Genomic DNA, 8,331 nt, shown 5'->3' with positions numbered 1-8,331 from the left:
TGAGGGATGTCTTTGCAGGGGCTTTGGGGTTATTACTCATGACTCTCTGCAGGAGGAGAAGTGCTGAGGGGAGTTGTCAAAGTGGCAGGAGAGCATGTGGCAGCTCTCTGTGGTTGGGGGCTGGCAGAGAGTGTGCAATCCATTTACAGACCAACACCAGATCCTCATCTACTTGACCTTACTGACACCTTGTTATTCCAGGTTCCCATCTTTAAAAATTATGTGCATTTGATGTCTATGATCTCACTCCTCCTCTCTCTTTTCTCTGTTACTTAAATTGTTATTCCCTGTCTTCTGTGTTTCACACTAAGCCCATTAATTTCCCTCTATAGAAAAAGTAATACTCTATCACCCTAACTATCTCAGAAAAGGAAATGCTAAGGTGAAACAGAGCTGAGAGTAGAGGAGGACAATTTGATGGACTTTGAAGGCAGAGCAATATCCAAAACCTCTGAGTTTAACGTTATATATGTCGTTGGGTTTTCAATGATCATAACAGTAATTAATCACTTGGCAGAAAATCTTGCAAGGAAGGATTATAAATTATTGAATCAGGACCTGATTTTAGTTGCTATTTAGTCTATTTACTTCACAGATAAGAAAAGGCATGTAGCAGTCTTCATCTTATGGCCACACAGTCCTACAAGGAAGAAGTAATCTGGAGCATACATTATATAGGACTGAAGCTGGCCTAGCAGCTGTGCGGTCAAGCTTTCAGAGTGACCTTTGGTGTCTATGGTACACAGGCCACTGAGGCAGAGACAGTCCAGTATCCTAGAGGCAGGTCAGAAAACCCTTCCCAGTCCACTTTTAGGGGCCCTGCGCTGCTTGTTTGTCCATACTTTCCCTGGAACTTTTTTTTTTTAATTTTTATTTATTTATGATAGTCACACAGAGAGAGAGGCAGAGACACAGGCAGAGGGAGAAGCAGGCTCCATGCACCAGGAGCCCGACGTGGGATTTGATCCCGGGTCTCCAGGATCGCGCCCTGGGCCAAAGGCAGGCGCCAAACCGCTGCGCCACCCAGGGATCCCTCCCTGGAACTTTATGGTCGATCATGACACTAGGCCTCATCTTCCCAGATTTCATCCTGAGACTAAAGAAAGCATCCTATGCCACACAAAATTTTTCTGACTCTGCATTGGAGAGTCTTGTTTTTCTTCAGGGTTCCATCTTTGGGGTAAGTGGAGCAGAGAAAGAAAAAGAGAGAAAAGACAAGAAAAGAAGACTCTTGGTTCATGGGAAGCTCATTCTCAGGGTATTCCCATAAAGAAGTTATATGAAAATTATCCAAAGGACTTTTTCAAACTATATATAATTTTCTCAGAGTTGAGCTCTATTGTCCTCCAATAATGTTTCTCAACCTTGGCTGTATATTAGATGAATCCAGAGAGTTCTAAAAGAAAACCTATGGCCAGGCTCCACCCCAGACGAATTAAATCAGATGCCCTCAGGATGAGATCTAGACATCAGTGTTTCCTATCAAAGAGATAATTGTGTAACCAGAGTTGAGAATTCAAGAACCTCTTTCTGGAGGTTCCATTGAAAATCCATTCCATTGAAAATCCCAGCCATTTTGAGCCATGATTACTAATTGAAGAAAGTTGAAGCAGAAGAAAATCTAGAACCATAACTCTCTCGTTAAGGATGGGGCAAGAGTCTGACTTGGAGCTTACATGATGATGACCGGAAGATAGAATTAAAAATATAATTTACCTCATTATCACTATTATTGCAAAGCAATATTAATGAGTAACTACTTCTCTCACATTTGCCAGAAATAAGTATTTTTCCATTTCATTTTAATAGCTAGATTCATTTCTATGAGAAAGTGGTATCTTTACAAGTGAAAATTTTGGTTTCTTGAGGTTAACATCACTGTTGGCATTAAGTGATATAAATGAAAAATTGTAATGAATTTAAAGAAACAGGGAAGCCATGTTATTTTAAAATTTATACAAAATGCAAAATCCACACAGTTCAAATTTATAGTTGCATATAAAAATAGGATTACTTAAAAGGTACTTCTTTATATTATGTTGAAGTACCTCATAATGTAGAGAAACTACTTTGTGTAAAGGGGAAAATCTACAAACAGGTGCTAATAACTTGGATGAGGCTCATCTTTAAAAATATTTTCTAAAAACATAAAATTGGAAAACATATTTCTAAAATTTAGAATAGAAAATGATCAAGAAATAAAAATTATGTTTTCTGGATGTTACTCTTTGTTTCTATTTTTTGAAGTGGGATTTGGCAGTCTCTCTCATATGTGATCCCACATATACCAGAGGTTCAAAACTGAGGACAATTTTGTGCTCTCCCCAGCAGACACTTGGCAATAGCTGGAGACAGTTTTGATTTTCACACCTGAGGGAAGATGGAACTACTGGCATTTTGTAGGTAGAAGCCACACATGCTGCTAAATATCGCACAATGTGGGGAGCCTCTCAAAGAGACAGTGATCTGGCCAAAGTGTCAATAGCACTGAGGTTTAACTGTTTTGAACTAACCTGTTAAAAACTTCATATTTTCTTTGAAAAGCCAATAAATTTTTGATATTGCCATGAATAATTTAATTTAATAACTATTTATAAATGTCAAAGTTTCAACTTGAATCTCTAAAATAAGGCCTATACTTTGTGGAAAGTAAAACAGAAATATATCAAACATCTCCCAGAACATCCATATCTTGTTTGTTATTGTCGTAAGTCACCTGTGTAGTCCCTCTTCACTGGTAGAAACGAGGAAGGTGCATATTCTGTATGATGACTGCTGTGAATGAGCTTTCTCAACAGACATTCCAAACCCTAACCCCCTTTTAGTATATGCAACAAACAAAAATCAACAACAAACTACAGTTCCTAGATGGAATTTATAGTCGTGTAGTTCTGGATGTGATTGTATATATATACATTTCTAGATGTAATTTATATATGTATTGTTATATATGTGTGTGTATATTTCTATAGGTGCTGTAAGTCCTTTGATTTGATGAACTAGGACAAAATTTTTATTTCAAACTAAGTCATATGGCTAGGGAATCATGATACCAGAAGTCCATTTTACTGGTGCAGCTATTGGCAGATGTAGTGTGGCCCTTGAGCTGGCAGATGTTGTAGCATCATCCTCTTGATGTCATATGCAGTTTCCTGCTCTTACAGCTTCTGGACAGTGGCAGAGACAGCAGCTCCCTTAACCCAGTTCTGCAGTGTAGCTTTCTGAATGATTCCTGAAAACCTCATCAAGAGTCAGGGTCTTCAGCACTCCTAATGATCTTGTGTGGCATTTAACGTTCTCAAGTAAATCCCTTCTGGTTATATTGAGTAGAGTAGATTCTTTTCTCTGCAACAGGACACTGACTGATACAGACATAATGAAAAGACAGGGTAGGGAAGAAAAACTCATTTGATGTGCCCACAGAGAACCAATATTTGACTCTTCAACCTTGGAACCTCATTCTCAGCCTTGAAATGATGCCTGTGGGAAGAACATGGCACATTACCATTATTTATATTATCTCACATAAATTACAAACACAAGTGATTACTTTGCTTTCTGTTTTTATTCTCTAGTTGTTGTTGTTTTTGTTTTTTAAAACTATTCAGAAACCATCTGGCCTCACCTCACATCCAGAAGAAGTGAAATTCTTTCAGTGGTTCAAAAAAGGTTTATGGAGAAAGAAAATCCCATTTGTTATATTGTGAGAGAGCATAGTGCAAATAAGGCAGCCCATGTTTTTGTAGTTGAATATTAAATTGTATTAACATATGATATCATAGTGATAGTAATGTGCTTAGAGAAAAGACTCTAAAACGCTATTCTGTCTTCATAATTCTGAAAAAAAAAAAAAAAGGCAATTAAGGAATGATGACCTGGCATGTTTATCTACAAAATATTTTGTAGAAAATATTTTCCTTGCTTTTATAAAATGAGTATTATAATTTTTCCAAATGTATAATTATATAATTATATGTAAATTATAAATTTCCAAATTTATTATTTTTATTTTTTTACATTCAATTCAATTTTTTCTTCTTTCTTCTCTTTCTTCTCTTCTTCCTTCATGGTCATTTTTAGCTTTGGGATCCTTCCTTATTTGCCATCCTTATTTTACTCAGTTATCTAATTAGTCCATATGTGTTTGTTGAGCACCTGCTGCCCTCTGAGTGCTGTGCTTAAGTTCTGGGAATAAAGAAATAACTCTCTACTTCTCTATAAGCTTTCAAGGTGGTGGGTATGGGTGATAAAAGAAAAGTAAGCACCAAAATAAATGTGAAATTGTATATTATACTATTTATGGTGAGCACTGGGAGAGAAAAGAACTATTTATAAGAAAGAATAGCAGGCTAATTTAGACTGAGTCAGGGGGGAGCTGTCTGAGGAAGTGACATTTGAGTTAAGGACTCAAGCATGAAAAGGAATTATCCAGGTTAAAATGCAAGAAACAGGATTTCAGAGCAATACTAAAAAGTCAGTGAAGGAAAGAATGGCTTAAAGATCATGTGAAAGAGACAGGTGGAGGCCAGGAGACGCAAAGAGTTGGAGAAGCAGTAAAAAGTTTGGATTTCAGGGCACCTGCGTGGCTCAGTGGTTGAGTGTCTGCCTTTGGCTCAGGTCCTGATCCCAGGGTCCTGGGATCAAGTCCCACATCAGGCTCTCCCTCTGCCTATGTCTCTGCCTCTCTCTCATGAATAAATAAATAAAATCTTTTAAAACAAGAGTTTGGATTTCAGCTTAAGAGTAAAAGAAAACCACTGAAGGATTTTTTTTGGGGTGGTGGTGGTGAGACATCATACTGACATGTTGAAAGACGACAGGTTAATGTGTCAGAATGGACTGGATCGGGTAAGAGGGGAAGGAGGCAGGCCTGGTTAGGGGTTATTTGGGTAGCTCAGGTGGACCAGGAGAATGCAGGAGAGCTGTAGTGAGGAAGATGGACCAAAGAGGGAAATTTGGACAGAGGTACAAACACACAGAGGCAAAGACCACATAAAGATGGAGGCAAAGATAAGCACAGGGCAAGGACCAACTAGGATTGCTGGCAAACACCAGAAGCTAGTAGAGACAAGGAAGGATTCTCTCCTACAGGTTTTAAAAGGAATAAACCCTGCTGTCATCTTGATCTTAGATATTGACCTCCATCATTGCCAAAGAATAAATGTATGTTGCTTAAGCTCCCTGGCTTGTGATTCTTCGTTATAGAAGTTGTAGGAAACCAATACGGTGAGGGAGAAAGAAGCATTATGAATTTGCAAAATACAACTGACTTTTGGTCCATGAATAGTTGTATAAGTTTCCCATTTTATGAAGTTTTCACAGAACATTTAAATTTATTTTAATTTTCCCCTTCCTGAATTCCTCTAGCCCCTAGGATTTGTCCTGCTTTTTTTGGCACTCCTTTGAGATGAAAGGCTATTATCATCCTGTCTTATGATAGAGACTGGGGAGAAGACAAAGAACATTAAACCAGCATTTTATCTTCAAATTCTTTTAATCATAAACTTTTAAGCATCAATGTATGTATACCATTGAAGGTAGGGCTACTAATTCTCGGAATTCGTAAGTACACTCAGTAGGGCTGGGTACATACCATGTAACAAATTATTTTAAAGGCAATAATGCTGTATAGTGTTGTACAAACATTAATAAAACTAAGAGGTATCAAAATGGCAATTACAAATAAGCTTTGGATTAAAAAACCCTGAATTATTCATATCTTCATTGCTTACTAGCTGTATGATTACAGGATATTAATTTCTACCTTTACTTTTTATGAGAATTAAATGAGTATTTGAACTATTTATTACAGTGTCAGGCATATGGGAAACACTAAAATAGATGGTGTCTTTTATTAATATAATGAATATTTCCATTTGTTGAATGGAGTTGAAATAATAGTGTAATAGTGAAGGACTGTGATAGCACTAATAAATATGTAAAATGTCTCTGGTGTTGGCTGAAGTTAGGATGACATCTTCAATATAATCCCTAACTTTGCAGTTGGTCTATTGTGGATTCTTCCAATTATGTGTTTGTCAAAAGTGTCTGGGTGGTAACTATGTCTGAATGAATTTCTGAATACCTCAATGAGTTGGTCTCATCCCACAATAATTCCTTTAGGAACTTCTTTTATCTTTTCCTTATTCTTTACTATATCTTACTACTTATTTATTATTTATTATTTATTATTTACTACACTGCACATTTGCTCAGATTATTTATAAGTTGGTTACCAGTTTAATGTTACATTTTCCTATACCTTGTCCCAATCCAGGTTTTCTGTTTATTACATTATTAGCATTACACTTATCTTGTTTGTTTTTATTTTTCCCATTCAAAACAAAATAAAATCTTCTCTGCTGCTTACATACAATTTCTTTCTTTATTCTGTGAAATATTACAGCATTCACTCATGAATTTATCTTATGTATTATATCATTTCTCTACACTATCACTTTATTTTTTTCTCTCCCATAGCACTTGGGCAATACATGTTAATGACAAAATAACATATTTCATGATCATTGGTTTTAAAGACAGCTATGGAATGTTATATAAAGGAATTCTCCAAAGAACTCATGGAGTTAAAATATCAACAGAAATGATGGACATGTTAATTAGCTTGATAGTGATGATCATTTCACAATGTATACATATATCAGAACATCATGTTTTACACCATAAATAAATACAACTTTTACTTGTTAATTGTACCTCAATGAAGCTAAGAAAAATGAAAAGAAATGCTGACTTAGTTGCTTCAAAACTTTAATACTTTTTCTAAGTATTTATATGCATTGCCTATAGAGTACTATGGAGATTTTGTTTTCATCCTCAAAAAGAAAGTGTCAATGTAATCTAACAAGTTTTAATCTGTTTTCCATGGTATAAAAGTTTCATAGTCCCTTATTGAGAACCTTTGTGTTTTTTCCCTTCAATGTATTGCTTTTATAAACAGTCACTAAACTAACATCCTTATATATGTCTCCTGGAGAAAATATAGAAGTTTTCCACGAGAGTATAAGATGAATTAAACATGAGGTATTACAGAGTTTTGGTTTGGTAGTATCTGGCTAATTTTAAGAGATAGTATCAAAGAGTTCCCAAAGTGGCTCTTACCAATCTATCCTCTCATCAGCAATGTATGGATGCTTATTTTCTCTACAACTTCCTTTAAGACTTGATATTATCAAGCTTTTAAAAGGTCTTGTTCACTTAATTTGCAAGATCCTGATTACCAAGAATTATTTGCCTATTTTCATGTATACTTATGCTTTTTTGTTACTTCCATGTTAGTACTCTTGGATCATTTTTGGTTTTGGCCTTTTGCCATTTTCATACTAATCTATAGGACATCTTAAGGTCTGTCCAGTTTAGAGTGTCTTATCTGGACCTGTGCTATTCCACCAATGATTTATTTCTGGTGTACAAAATGGTAGGTGGAGAAACTGAAAGTCAGTGGGCCCAGTAATTTTATGACTATTCAACCTCATTTAAGAAAAATACTTAACATCTTAAATATATTTTAAAATTTTATTTTCCTGATAATTCATTTTTTATTGTATTCTATAAATGCATTTGTCTGTTAAAGATCAAAAATAGAAAAAAATGACTCTTTGCTACAGAGAATTTGAGAACTACTGATTTTTGAAATTTTAGCATCATATATATTGCAGATATTCTTCTTCCATCTTTACTTATCATTTAACTTTATTAATGCTATATTAGTGGAATTCATGCTATTGATTCTGGTTTAGTCTGTGTATCAATATTTTTATTTATAACTTCCTTTTTTTCTCTTATACACCCTAGCCTACACTTGAGAAAGCATAGTCTTATAATATTTTGTTTTATGTTTTTCTTAATTCCACCTAAAATTTATATTTATGATAAGCCTAAGGTGAGAGCTAGCTTATTTGTCCAAATATTCAATTAATTTTCCAAGACCATTTGTGGAATAATGTTTCTTTTCTTCACTGATATGTAGTGCCATCTTTTTCAAATACTTAATTAAGAGTCTCTTTCTGAATGTTTTATTTAGTTTTATAGATTTCATTTTCTATTCTTGCATAAATATCACAGTTCTTTTAAAAGTATATTTGACATTTGGTGGTACAGATTGTCCTTTTTGTTCATTTCCAGATGCCTACAAATTTATCTTTTATATGAAATTTAGAATCAGCCTGCAGAATTCTATTAAATCCTATTAAATATTGATTTTATTGATTTACATTGTAATGACTTTTTATATTAGTTAAGAAAAAACTATGTTGAGATTTGCCATCAATGAAGATGTTATATTTCTTTATTTATTAAGGAGTAATTATG

At 34.8% G+C, this 8,331-nt stretch overlaps 1 long non-coding RNA gene across 1 annotated transcript in view; it reads right to left on the bottom strand.

Annotated features, from left to right (window-relative positions):
• Nucleotides 1-1,038: 1,038 nt before the first annotated feature.
• LOC102154980 overlaps nucleotides 1,039-8,331 on the bottom strand; it is a 385,976-nt gene continuing 378,683 nt past the window's right edge. The window contains exon 16 of the long non-coding RNA XR_005382146.1: nucleotides 1,039-3,480. This is a non-coding gene — a long non-coding RNA (uncharacterized LOC102154980). The remainder of the gene's footprint in view (nucleotides 3,481-8,331) is intronic.

The sequence above is a fragment of the Canis lupus genome, chromosome 31, assembly GCF_011100685.1.
Source record: "Canis lupus familiaris isolate Mischka breed German Shepherd chromosome 31, alternate assembly UU_Cfam_GSD_1.0, whole genome shotgun sequence".
Taxonomy (NCBI): domain Eukaryota; kingdom Metazoa; phylum Chordata; class Mammalia; order Carnivora; family Canidae; genus Canis; species Canis lupus.
The sequence above is the reverse complement of the archived record's forward strand: the minus strand, read 5'-3'. Positions and strand labels throughout refer to the sequence as shown.